Consider the following 12,650-nt stretch of genomic DNA (forward strand, 5'->3'; position numbering starts at 1 on the left):
CCTCAAATATCTGATAAACCTTGGCTGGGCCTTTGTGCCCAAATGCTAACAGGAAATTCTGGGTGCATAGGTGGGATTTGGAGAGTGGCGAGTTTCCTTGTAGGGTGACCAGGTAGTCAGTTGGTATTTCCATATGGGTCCCCCAAATGTCAGTAGCTGCAGGTATTTTCTTGGCAATTAAGTTTCTCCAGAGAATAGGAGGCTCCATCTCTAATTGCCTGCCCAAGGATAGAAGCCTGGCTGAGTTCTGGACCTGGACAGTGGAAGGGGCAAGGACAGGTCCCACTTTTCAGTGTGAGGACTTATACTTAGTCTGTTGATTTTAGTCAAGGTGTCACTACTACCCTCCTCACTCTGCAGCATTTTATTCAGGGGATAAGCATCCAGTCTCCTGTAGGATTGGGGAAGCAGTATTCACTGGTGACGATCTGGGTAGGGATTATGTCTTCTTATACAGGTTTTCAAAAACCCTTCCCTGCTTTCATCTCCCATTCCCCTGGCTTTACTCCCACCTTTCATATCTGGTGCCTCCCATTCCTGTTCCAGACAAGGCTTCTGCAAGGTAAACCAGTTTCCTTCCCGTCGGTGCCCTCAGCCCTGGCAGGCACTTAGACTGGGGCTTTCTCTTCTCTGCTAAATCACTTATCACTCCTCTATCTACTTCTTATCTTCATATATTGTGGTTTGGGGTTACAGATATATCCCTGTTTCATCAGACTTGGAGTTTTATTTTAGGTTTTTGTTTTCTTTTGTATTTGGGGATAATTTGCAAGAGGAGAAAGGGAGGTAATATGTATTCACTTAACCTTCTTGAAACCAGAAATCTGACTCTCAGATATATACCCCATAACTGACCTCTCCCCTAAATTCCAATAAGCTGTTGGTTGTCTGATAAACCAGAAAAACAAACCCATTGCCATCGAGTCGATCCTGACTCATAGCGACTCTAAGGGACAGAGTAGAACCGCCGCATAGGGTTTCCAAGGCTGTAATCTTTACAGAAGCAGACTGCCACATCTTCCCCCCATGGAGCAGCAGGTGGGTTCAAACTGCTGAACTTTTGGTTAGCAGCTGAGTGTTTAACCACTGTGTCACGAGGCCTCCATGGTTATCTAATAAATATCTCAAATTTCTCAACTAAAGAACACTTAATTTCTTTCTACTCCTCCAAAAATTGCTTCTCCCCAATCTTCTCTCTCTTAATAAAGGCATCTACCAAATTACTCAAGCCCAACACAAGAAATTCTTGATCCTCTGCCTCATTCCAAGCCTGACTGCAGTCCTGTTCACCACAAGGCCTGGATGCTCTACCTTCAAAATATACCCCGCTTTTCTACTTCTCTTTCCACCCCAATCAGTCACCAGCCCAGCTACTCTCACTGAACGACTTTATCACCTCCTAACTGGTCTCTCGCCCACCTAGAATCTACTCTCTACACGATGACCAGATTATGTCACCTCCCTGCTTTAAATTCTCCAGTTTACTCCTTTGCTATCACACTCAGGATACAACCCCAACTCCTTACCGTGGCTGAGGAGGCCCTCTATGATCTGACACCTCCCTACCTCTGCCCTCTTCTCCTCCTGCCTTTCGCCTGCCTCTCTATGCCTTGGCCACACTGGCCTTCTGACAGTTCCCTCAACAGTCCAGCTTTTTCTTTCCTTGGTGGCTTTGCTCTTGCTGTTCCCACTGCCTCTCTGCCTGGAATCTTCTTCCCCCAAGCTTCACTTGCCTACCTCCTTCTTGCTTTTCAGCTCTTGGTTCAAATATCACCTTCTTAGAAAGGCCTTCCTTGACCGATCATTCTAAAGTAGCTCACTACCAATTTTTCTTGGATTCACAGTCTACCCCCATGGAAGCAGATGTCAAGAAATCAAACAATGTATTGCATTGGGCAAATCTGCTGCAAAAGACCTCTTTCACGTGTTAAAAAGCAAAGATGTTACCTCGAAGACTAAGGCACACCTGACCCAAGCCATGGTATTTTCAGTCACCTCCTGTGCATGTGAAAGCTGAACAATGAATAAGGAAAACCGAAGAAGAATTGATGCCTTTGAATTACAGTGTTGGCGAAGAATATTGAATATACCATGGACTGTCAGAAGAACAAACAAATCTGTCGTGGAAGAAGTACAGTCAGAGTGCTCCTTGGAACCGAGGATGGCAAGACTTAGTCTCATATGCTTTGGACATGTTATCAGGAGGGACTAGTCCCTGGAGAAAGACATCATGACCGGTAAAGTAGAGGGTCAGCAAAAAGGAGGAAGACCCTCAATAAGATGGACTGACACAGTGGCTGCAATAATAGGCTCAAACACAGCACGATTGTGCAGATGGCACAGGACTGAGCAGTGTTTCGTTCTGTTGTACATAGGGTTGCTATGAGTTGGAACCGACTCGACAGCACCTAACAACAACACCCCAGTGAAATCAGTTGCCATCAAGTTGACCCTGACTCATGGTGCCTCATGTGTGTCAGAGTAGAACTGTGTTCCACAGGGTTTTCAACCGCTGACTTTTCAGAAATAGATCACCAGGCCTTTCTTCTAAGGAGCCTCTGGGTGGATTCAAACCTCTAACCTTTCAGTTAGCAGCCAAGTGCATTAACGATTAGCAGCACCCAGGACTCCCCATCCTAGTTACTGTCTGTCAAATCACTCTTTATGCCACTCATCATTTTCTAAAATGTTCTTGTAGCTAGATCAATGGAAGCAGAACAACCAGAATGCAAATAATGAGAACGCTGATACATTACGAAAATTGTAACCAACAGCACGGAACAATCTGTACAAAAATTATTAAATGGGAACCTAATTTCTGTGTAAATTTTCCCTAAAACACAATAAAGTATTTAAAAAAATAAAATGATGTTGTAACTTATTTGTTTGTTTACTCCTTTATTATCTATCTCTTCCCATTAGATAGGGAGCCCCATGAGGGCAGGGACCATGTCTGTCTCAATCACTGCTGATTCTCCAGTGCCTAGGGCAATGTTTGATACGTAGTAAGATCCCGATAAGTATTTGTTAGATGACAGAATAGTCGGGAACCAAAAATCCATTGCTGTGGTACCAGTTCTACAACATGCAAGCTAGACAAACTTGTGCAAATAACTTCAACTCTCTCAGCCTCACTTTACCCTTTGTTTACAATGGGAATAATAGTCCCTTTCCTTTCTATCTGGAGGGGGCTGCTGGGAGGCTTAAATAAGGTTGTGAATGTGAAGACCTTTCATAAGTGTTTGCAATGAAGTGTGATGCCCTGTAAACACATTGTCATGGATTGAATTGTGTCTTCCAAAAATATGTGTCAGCTCGGTTAGGCCATGATCCCCCATTGTGTGTTTGTCTTCCATTTTGTGATTGTAATTTCCCGATGTGCTTGTTGTAAATCCTAATCTCTGCCTGTGGTTAATGAGGCAAGATTAGATTATGTTAAAGAGGATTAGGGTGGGATTGTAACACCCTTACTAAGGTCACATCCCTGATCCAATGTAAAGGGAGTTTCCCTTGGGTGTGGCCAGCAACACCTTTTATCTTACAAGACATAAAAGGAAAGGGAAGTGAGCAGAGAGAGGGGGACTTCACATCACCAAGAAAGCAGAGCCAGGAACAGAGCGCATCCTTTGGGCCTGGAGTTCCTGTGCAGAGAAGCTCCTAGACCAGGGAAAGATTTGATGACAAGGACCTTCCTCCAGAGCCAACAGAAAGAGGAAGACTTCCCCTGGGGCTGATGACCTGAATTCAGTCTTCTAGCTTTTACTTTACTGTGAAGAAATAAATTTCTCTTTGTTAAAGCCATGTACTTGTGGTATTTCTGTTATAGCAGCACTAGATGACTAAGACACACATATATCAAAAAACAAACCAAACCCGTTGCCATCGAGTCAATAGCGACCCAACAGGATAGAGCAGAACTGCCCCATAGGGTTTGCAAGGAGTCGCTGGTGGATTGGAACTGCCAACCTTTTGGTCAGCAGCAATAGCTCTTAACCACCGCGCCACCAGGGCTCTGTAAATACATATAGACCAGGGGAATTTCTCCCATCTTCTCTACTTCCCCACCACCCCCACTTACCCTAAGAGGAACTGGAAGTGAAAGGAGGATCATGAAGGAGTGAGGGCAACCAGGTTTAAAAACCTTGTTTCAGAGTAAAGGGCCCCACTGACGTTTGTCCAGTAAAAACGAGGTGGGTAGCACCTCTGAAGCAATTAACCACCTCAAAACTGAGACCTGCAGGGCTCCTGTGCTGGCCCTGTCTGAGCAATGAGGTTGCCCAGGCTCTACAGGCTGAGCCCAGAGAGGGCTACACCAGCATGGCACCAAACACAACCAAGGACTTCACTGATTACACTCCCTCGATTTACAGCCCAGAGCTTCTGTAGTGTTTACTGATGTATTGATGACATCTTTGTTTTTTGTTTTTGTTTTTTAAGAAAAAGAAATCACAGCACCTGCTGGCACTGGTAAATGATGTCGCTGGTCAGACTGGGTCAGCATGGTTCCTTCTCCATTTTCCTAAGGCCATTAATCTTGTTCCTTTTTCAAATGTCAGCTGTAATGAAAAACAGAATATTGTGTTTTGCTTTCTAAGGCTCTTTTTATTAATCACCCTCCCTTCTCAGGGAGTGTGTAGTTCAGCCTGGGAACTGACCGTCATACAGATCAAACCACCTGGGCTGACCTTGCAACAATGGTTGTCTCCACCAAGCCATTTTGTGCCACCTTTCAGGGCAAGTCCAACATGATGCCCCTTGCCCAAGCCACCTCCCTGCTCCATGTCTCTGGTCACCACTGGAATGCTCAGTGTGGCTGTGGTGACCACCTTCTTCAGTGCTTTTTTATAGAAAACTAAGATTACAAAGTGAAAAGGGGGAGAAAGGAGAGTGATGAAAACATGGAGAGAACTTTCATAAGATCCAGTCCTACATTATTTGAAGAGGAGTCCCACATCCCAGAAGTAGGTAGAACCTTTAGACTGGGCACCTGAAAATGCTCTGGAGTAGAAAGTAAATGTTGCCCAATGGGGTCAGCTGTGGGGAAGGGCCGGAAAATGGACTTAGAAATCCAGAATCTCAGGATGAACAGGGACACACAGGTGACAGCATCCAAACTCCCATCTGTCGCCTGACTTTCATCTTGTTGTCCTGTCACAAGAGGTTGTGTAGCCTCTGCTGGCATGCCCCCAGTGATGTGGAGCTCAGCACCTCTCTAAGCATATCTATCCACCTTTGGACAGTTCTGAGTGATAGGAAATTCTGTGTCCTGGGGTAGGGCATCAAGAATTCTCCTTTCCCTCTCTATCAATTACTTCAGAACCATCCAACTAGGTCCCATTGAGGAGGGAAAACAGAACATTTGAGAACATCCTTCTATCAGACACTGGGGTTTATATGGGGAAAATCATTGCCACAAGGACTGCCAAGTCCCAGGAGTGTATTACGCTAGATGAGAGGACAAATGTGAACACATTCATTAAATGGAGACACCAAGGGCACTTTCTTGACGTGAGTGTTTACTTCTGGACCGCCACCCATCTTCCTCCAAATCTGCTCTAATGATAAAACTAAAGGAAAACCAGTTGCCATCAAGTCGACTCTGACTCATGGCGACCCCATGTGTACAGAGGAGAGTGCTGCTTTCCATTTTCCTGGGTGCAGAGAAGAGGCCAGAGCTTGCAAAGGAGTAAGGTGTCCATCCCAGTGACAGCAGTTCTCAGCTGACATTCACATCCATGACACCCAGACACAGGCAGGACTTGTAAATTTGGGGTCCATTGGTCCCACTCTCTACTGCTCAAGAAAAAATTTTAGCAGGCACCTAAGGGAAAGAGACACAGCATCCTGCCAAAAGGGCCCTGGACTTCTGCTTCCCTCTGCAGGCCATGCCCATGACAGGGACAATAGGATCCTGCTAGTTAGAAGTTCCAGAATCCATAGGGTTTTCAAGGCTGTGACCTTTCAGAAGCAGATCAACAGACCTTTCTTTCAAGGTACTTCTGGATGGGCTCAAACCACCAACCTTCCACTTAGCAGTTGAACGCTTAACTGTTTGGGCCATGAGTCTTCCTAATCGCATAGGGCACTCCCATTCTTTCCTCCCTTGGCTCTCAGACAGATTCGGTAAGATGAGCAACTCTGGAACTGTCTCCACTCCCCTCTCTTGCTCCCCAAATCCACTGGTGCCATTTTTCTTCTCTTCTCTATTGATGGTGTGGGTGTGGTTCTCACTTATTCATTCAGTCAAACAACAAAGGTTTAATGAGTGCCCTCAATATGCCAGGCACTTTGTCAGAGGCTGGGAGTACAAAGATCCCAGAGTTCCTGCCCTCAAGGAGTACAGAGACTAGAGGCAGAGTCAGATGACTGAAGAGAAGTAAGATTACAGTGGTGTCTGTGAAACAATAGGTGTAACCCACACAAATCCCTGGGCCCCCTGTGGCCCAGTCTTAGCTCACTGTGGTATTCAAGGACATGTAGTCCAGCAGTGAAAATTAAATATGAGTAAGATCAAGCTGTATTTGTGTTTCTTGAAAAAGAGTAAAAGGGATCACATTCATAAGCCCCTGCCCTAAGTGTCTCCATCTCTAATCCTCTCCTCAGAAATTCTCTTGTGCCTTTATCTGTGCTCTAGTCTTTCGTGTTCTTGATCTCTTACTCTCAGCTCTGCCTAAAATAGGCCCTGACACTCTGCCCAAATGGCCTCTTCTCCTATGCTCCAAGCTCCACAGTATCCTGCCCAGAGGGGCCCTGGACTTCTGCTTTCCTCTGCCATGTTCATGCCAGGGGCTATAGGATCCTGCTAGTTAAAGGTTCGTTCTGGAAGCTCCACACCCCTGGACCTCCTGTGCTCCCCTCAGGAAATGCAGATCATTGCTCAGTATGACTGCTTTCTCTGACAAGAAATCCTTGACAAACGAAATTCTTCATTACTTTACAGAGGGATACACAAGGTGTCATGGGCGACAGAGGAGAGATGTTTAGCCCCAATCGGAGGTTCAGTGAAGGCTTCCATCACCCTGAACTGAGTCTCCAGGGAGGAGCAGGCGTTGGTAAAGGAGAAAGAGGGTGAGGAACAGAGAGGGTGCTCCAGACAGAGCTGAGCAGAGCAGCTTGTGTGAAGGCTGGAGGTGTGAGGCTGGGCCCCTTTGCTCCTCAACCCTCACAGGCCATTAAGTAGAAAAACTGTCGAAGCCAGTTCATCCAGTGAAGGCATGGGCAGCACAGGCCTGAGTCAGGCGGGTGCTCTCTGCACTTCCACGATTCCCCCATCCCCTCTCTTGTCTGTTGGTACCAAGTAACTCCAATCAAAGGCTTCAAACACCCCTGGCAGGTGTAAAGACTGTAACCCGTGGCCCAGGAGCTCCAGTCAAGAAGATCAAGGGCGTCCCAGCCCTCATCTTGTCTCACCCAGACTAAGACCAGGAGGTCCCCCCCTTTCCCGTGTAGGACTCCCTAGAATATGAGGATGTCAACTTTGCTTTTACATTTTTAATTTCCACCTGGGCCTTGAATTTCAAGATCTGGTCCAACTCCTATCTAACAGAAGACACTGAGGTCTAGCAGTGGGAAGTCACTTGCTCTGGATCACACAGCAAGTCAGCGGCAGGGCAAGGAGGAGGCTCCAAGTGGCCCGGGTCCCACCCAGGCCCTGAATGTAGCAGAGTAGCTAGCTCATACTTATCCATGGAGCTCAGGGAGTTTCCTCATTCCCAGTAAATGGTCACTCCCTGTATTTATCACAGTACTATCCACTACAGGGTCACTAGGAGTCAGAATCGACTCGACAGCAATGGTTTTTTTTTTTTTTTTTCGGTGTCCACTCTCAGTTGAGATGCTCGTATGTGTCAGAGAGCATGTTATATATGTTATTTCATTTAGTCCTCACAACACGTGACAGATGGGTATAATCAGGAGGCTCAGAGAGGTCAAGTATGTTCCTCAAGGCCTCACAGCCCTGCTCTTTCTCATCAGGGGCACATGTCTCAACCCCAATCTGGATCCAGGGTCTCTCTAGGTATACCCACAGCCCCCCTCAGAACAGTTACCCAGAGCAGTGAGACCACCTTACTGGCTGGGAAGCTCTGTTGGGGTGGGGACTGACCACTCTTCACCAGTATAACCCCATCCTCCCACCGTAGGGGGTTGGTAAATACCTATGACATGTACAAAAGGACAAAGTGTCAGAGCTGGGGCTGAACTTAGGGTCCCCTCCTCCAAAGCCCATGCTCTGTCCATGAAACCTTTGTGTCTTCTCCGCCCACAGTAAGCAGTAGTCAACCCTAGTTTGGGTTCTCTAGAGGAACAAAACTAGTGAGACATACACACACACACACACACACACACACACACACACACACACATACATTTATTTAGAAGACCTGGTGGCACAGTGGTTAAGCACTCAGCTGCTAACTGAAAGGTCGGCTGTTTGAACCCACCGGCTGCTCCACAGGAGAAAGATGGTAGCAGTCTGCTTCCGTAAAGATTTACAGCCTTGGAAACCCTATGGGGCAGTTCTACTCTGTCCTGTAGAGTCGCTATGAGTCAGAATCGACTTGACAGCTACAGTTATATACATATGTAAATATACATATACATACACGTATACATATACACACAGAGAGAAAGAGAGAATTACTTTAAGAGACTGGTTCACCCAGTTGTGTGGATGGCAGGTTCAAAATCCACAGGTCAGGTGGCAGACTAGAGACTTCTGCAGGCTTACATCCCAAGATCCATAGGCCAGGCGAGGAGAAGAGTACAGGGTCAAAAGAGAGAGAGCTCTGACAGAATATTCCGTTTATATTCTGGAGGCAGACAACATCCCCAAGAAAACTCCTCCTTTAAGTGATTGGTTGATCACATTATGGAAAGTAATTACATTATATTACAGAACAGCAGCCAGTCCAGTATAGGGCCAAACCAAGCTGATACAGAAAATTAACCATCACATGGAGTTCACAACTTTGACAAATGCCCCCTTGGGCTTGGTGGGGCTGTTAACTTTTGAGGAATAACCCATCTATCTGCCCAAGGAGCTGCTGCCAAGGTGGCCGAAGGGTGCCCCACTGCCTGTCAGCATAGCCTGGGCCACTTAGCATCTTGGAAACCATAGAGGCAGGCGGCTTGCTGTGCTCCTCCAGGGGTCCAGCTCCAGAGTGAAGCAGCGGGACCTCGTTCCCTGCAAACAACAGATAACCTCTACGGTGTTGCGTTGGGACTGGCCTGGCACCATGTGGTATGCAGAGCTGTAACTGTTGGGGTAGTGTCACCATGGAGGGGTAGCAGACCTGTTCAGGGGGCCAGGACCTGGGCTCCCCGCTCAGGAAAGGTGCTGAGAATCCCCGCAGAGAGCAGAGCTGAAGCAAGAAACAGAGCTGAAGAACTTTGTGGAAACTAGGCTTTGAAGAAAAAACACAGAGCGACTCCAAGGAAAGCCCAGGAAGAAGACGCAGGAGAAGGCTGTGGGCTCCTGTGGTGGACACCGTGGTCAGCCTTCCCTTCAGGACAGGGGCCTCATTGGCCCACCTGCCAGGAAGTGGGCCACTGTGGCTCAGAGCTGAGTCCCTCCCCAGGAGTTGCCCTGGCTGAAGGAAGCTGCCTCCCCCAAGGTCATGGCCTCTCCCTAGGGGCAGCTTGCGCCCAGTGACTGGACAGATGAGAGTTAAAAGCCCTGTTGCCTGTTGACTTCTCTGCAGCAGCTCTGGGTGGGACTGGCTGAGGCTGCGTTGTGATGGCATCAGGGTACAAGTTCTCCCTGCCCAGCCCTGATCCCCTCTCCTTCCCACATGTACTGATCCTCAGAACACTTCCCAGGAAACCTCTTGCTCATAAATCTCCATCCCAAAGTTGGCTTCCCAGGGAACAGCAGAAACCCAGGGAGAGAGGCTGGAGTGGGGTGGGATCATAGGACGCAGTGGTTGGAGAGCAGGGGAGAGATCACGGGAGCCCCTGCTGGGGATTGCGGTATTCTGGAGAAGGAGGCTGGGCCAGGGAAGGGTGGAGGGAGGAGGAGGCACGGAAACAGGGATGGCTGGAGGGGAGGAGCCCTCATCGCTTCCTGGATTAGAGATAAGGTTCATTTTCCTGAAAGGTGGGACAGGAAGCGATGGACCCAAGTTTACCACAAATCTGTCTGCCCATGACTGTGACCGTGACAAGTACTTACATTTTTTTAAAGCATGTGTTCACTTAGCCTTCGAAGATCATCAACATTCCTGCCACTTTCTGGCTCAGACTGCTGCTTGAACGGAAGATTGCCTACATCTCTGACGGCGTGCCTTCCAAGCTCAGGAGAACTAGACACCAAGCAGAAACTCAGCCCTCATGTTCTTATTCTGGGGCTTCGGGAGTGCCAGTGTCTGCTGGATGCGGTTAGCCCCCTGGCCTCTGTCTGAGGGGTGGGAGATGAGGCTGTCCTGAAAGAGGGCAGGGACGTCCTAGTGGACACAAGGCCGGATTCAATCCACCAGGCTGCCGGGCCGATGGCCGGGCCACGCCCCTGGGCTGCACTTTTTGCAGTGGTCTGGAGCCTTGGGCACCCACCCCGCATGTCCCATGTGGCACTGGGGACGCGCTGGGGTGTGAGGGAGCGAGGGTGTGTGGTCCTGGGAGGGTAGCAAGGCCAGGAGCCAGCTGAAGTCTCCCCATTTTACAGAGGTGCTCCCCACTTGCCAAGGTCATGCAGTGAGGCCAGGACCAGACCCCGGTCTCCGCCTCCCCATCCGTCTCCTTCCACAGCGATGCGATACCACTCACAGAGCGGCAGCTCTGAGGCTTTGGGGGACACTAGCGTGGTCACGACCCACGCGTGTGCAGATGCACACGAGACACGGGAACATGAGCACTGTCAGGTAGAGAAAGCGAGGACTCGCCCCACAGTGGGGGTGGGGCACCCACACTGGAGAGCGGTCGGTGCCGCTTAGTCAAAACATTTTAATTTAAACTAATCATGTAATTTAAATTTAAACTATTTAATTATTTAAAAACTACCTTATGATCCAGCAGTTTTATTCCTGGTTAGACAACCCAAAGAAATTCTCACACAGGTCCCCGAGGGATAGTACGAGGATATTCACTAGGAATCATTTAGGGGCTAGGAGGCTGTTGGAGGCTCCGGGTGTCTCACTGGGCACGGGCGGGTGGAATGGGGTAGACGCACACCATAGACCCCACGCAGCAGTCTGACGTGCAATGATGGCATGGACAAATCTTAAAACACAGTGCTGGATGAAACGGGAAGAGCAAGCGAGTGTAATAGGACTCAAATTAAAACACAGGTACACACAGTAATATCATTTTGCAAGAACACAAAAAAATACACAGTAAGCTCATTAGAAAGGAGCCCTGGTGGTGCAAGCGTTAAGCACTCTGCTGCTAACTGAAGGGTTGGAGGTTGGAACTCATCAATGGCTCCACGGGAGAAAGACCTGGCAATCTGCTCCAGTAAAGATTACAGCCTAGAAAACCCTATGGGGCAGTTCTACTCTGTCACATGGGGTCACTATGAGTTGGAATTGACTCGAAGGCACCCAGCAATAGCAACAAGAAGCTCATTAGAATGACTGCCTGTTTGGGATGAGAGTGGGATATGGAGAGAAGCAAACCAAACCAAACCCACTGCCGTCAAGTCGATTCCCATTCATAGCGTGACCCTTTAGCACAGAGTAGAAATGCCCCATAAGGTTTCCAAAGCCATAAATCTTTATGGAAGCAGACTGCCATATCTTACTCCCACGGAGAGGCTGGTGGGTTTGAACCACTGACCTTTCGGTTAGCAGCTGAGTGCTTTAACCACTGCGCCAGCAGAGCTCCTCCCCGCTGGTGCTAACTGAGGATAAATACATGAAAGAAGGGAGGGCCTTACAGGGAGCAATGATGGGAACACGTCAGGAACTGAGGAGGACTGACTCAACCCTCTGAACGTGAAGTTGGAAAAAAATGGTGAGAATGAACTGGAAGGAAGCCTTAGGGCCTTCTGGCTTCACCCACATTCCTAATTAAGCAGCAGACCAGCCCAAGTGCCCAGAGAGCATCCCCTCCCAGCTCTGTCCCCGCCCCCAACACACACCTGAGACACCTCCACACAGCACCTGCTCTGGGCCAGACCTGAGCTGGCGGCCGGGGGGGGGGGGGGAGGTGCAGAGATGACAAGGTCCTGGCCGTCAGGAGCCCACAAGCCAGTGCAGACAGCGAGACCAGTGTGTACCTGCCATGTTTCTAGGGAGAAAGTCTCAGCTACTGTGGGAGAGGCTGGCGGTGGGAATCCCAGGAGATGAGCTTACTTCAGCTGGGGGATCAGGGCAGCCCTCACAGAAGGCTGGGAAGGGCACATAAAGTAGGAGAACAAACTATGGGCAGAAGAGTAGCTTTAATGAGCTGTAGGCAGGAGAGGGCAGGGGACGCCTAACTGGGAGGTCAGCTTTGCTGAGCAAGGCCGGTGGACACTGGGGGAGGCCCCTCCCTGCACCTTGATTAACTCTGGAGAGGCAAGTTAGGAGAAGGCCACAAGGGTCCTGGCACCAGGCTAAGGGGTTTGGACTCCATCCTGAGGATGGCAGAGAGCCATCAGAGGGCTTTCAGCAGGAGAGGTGAGAGGGGAGACAGAGGCAGGGGAGGTGAGGGAGGAAGACCAGAGGCGGGGGAGG

The sequence above is a fragment of the Trichechus manatus genome, unplaced genomic scaffold, assembly GCF_000243295.1.
Source record: "Trichechus manatus latirostris isolate Lorelei unplaced genomic scaffold, TriManLat1.0 scaffold00026, whole genome shotgun sequence".
Taxonomy (NCBI): domain Eukaryota; kingdom Metazoa; phylum Chordata; class Mammalia; order Sirenia; family Trichechidae; genus Trichechus; species Trichechus manatus.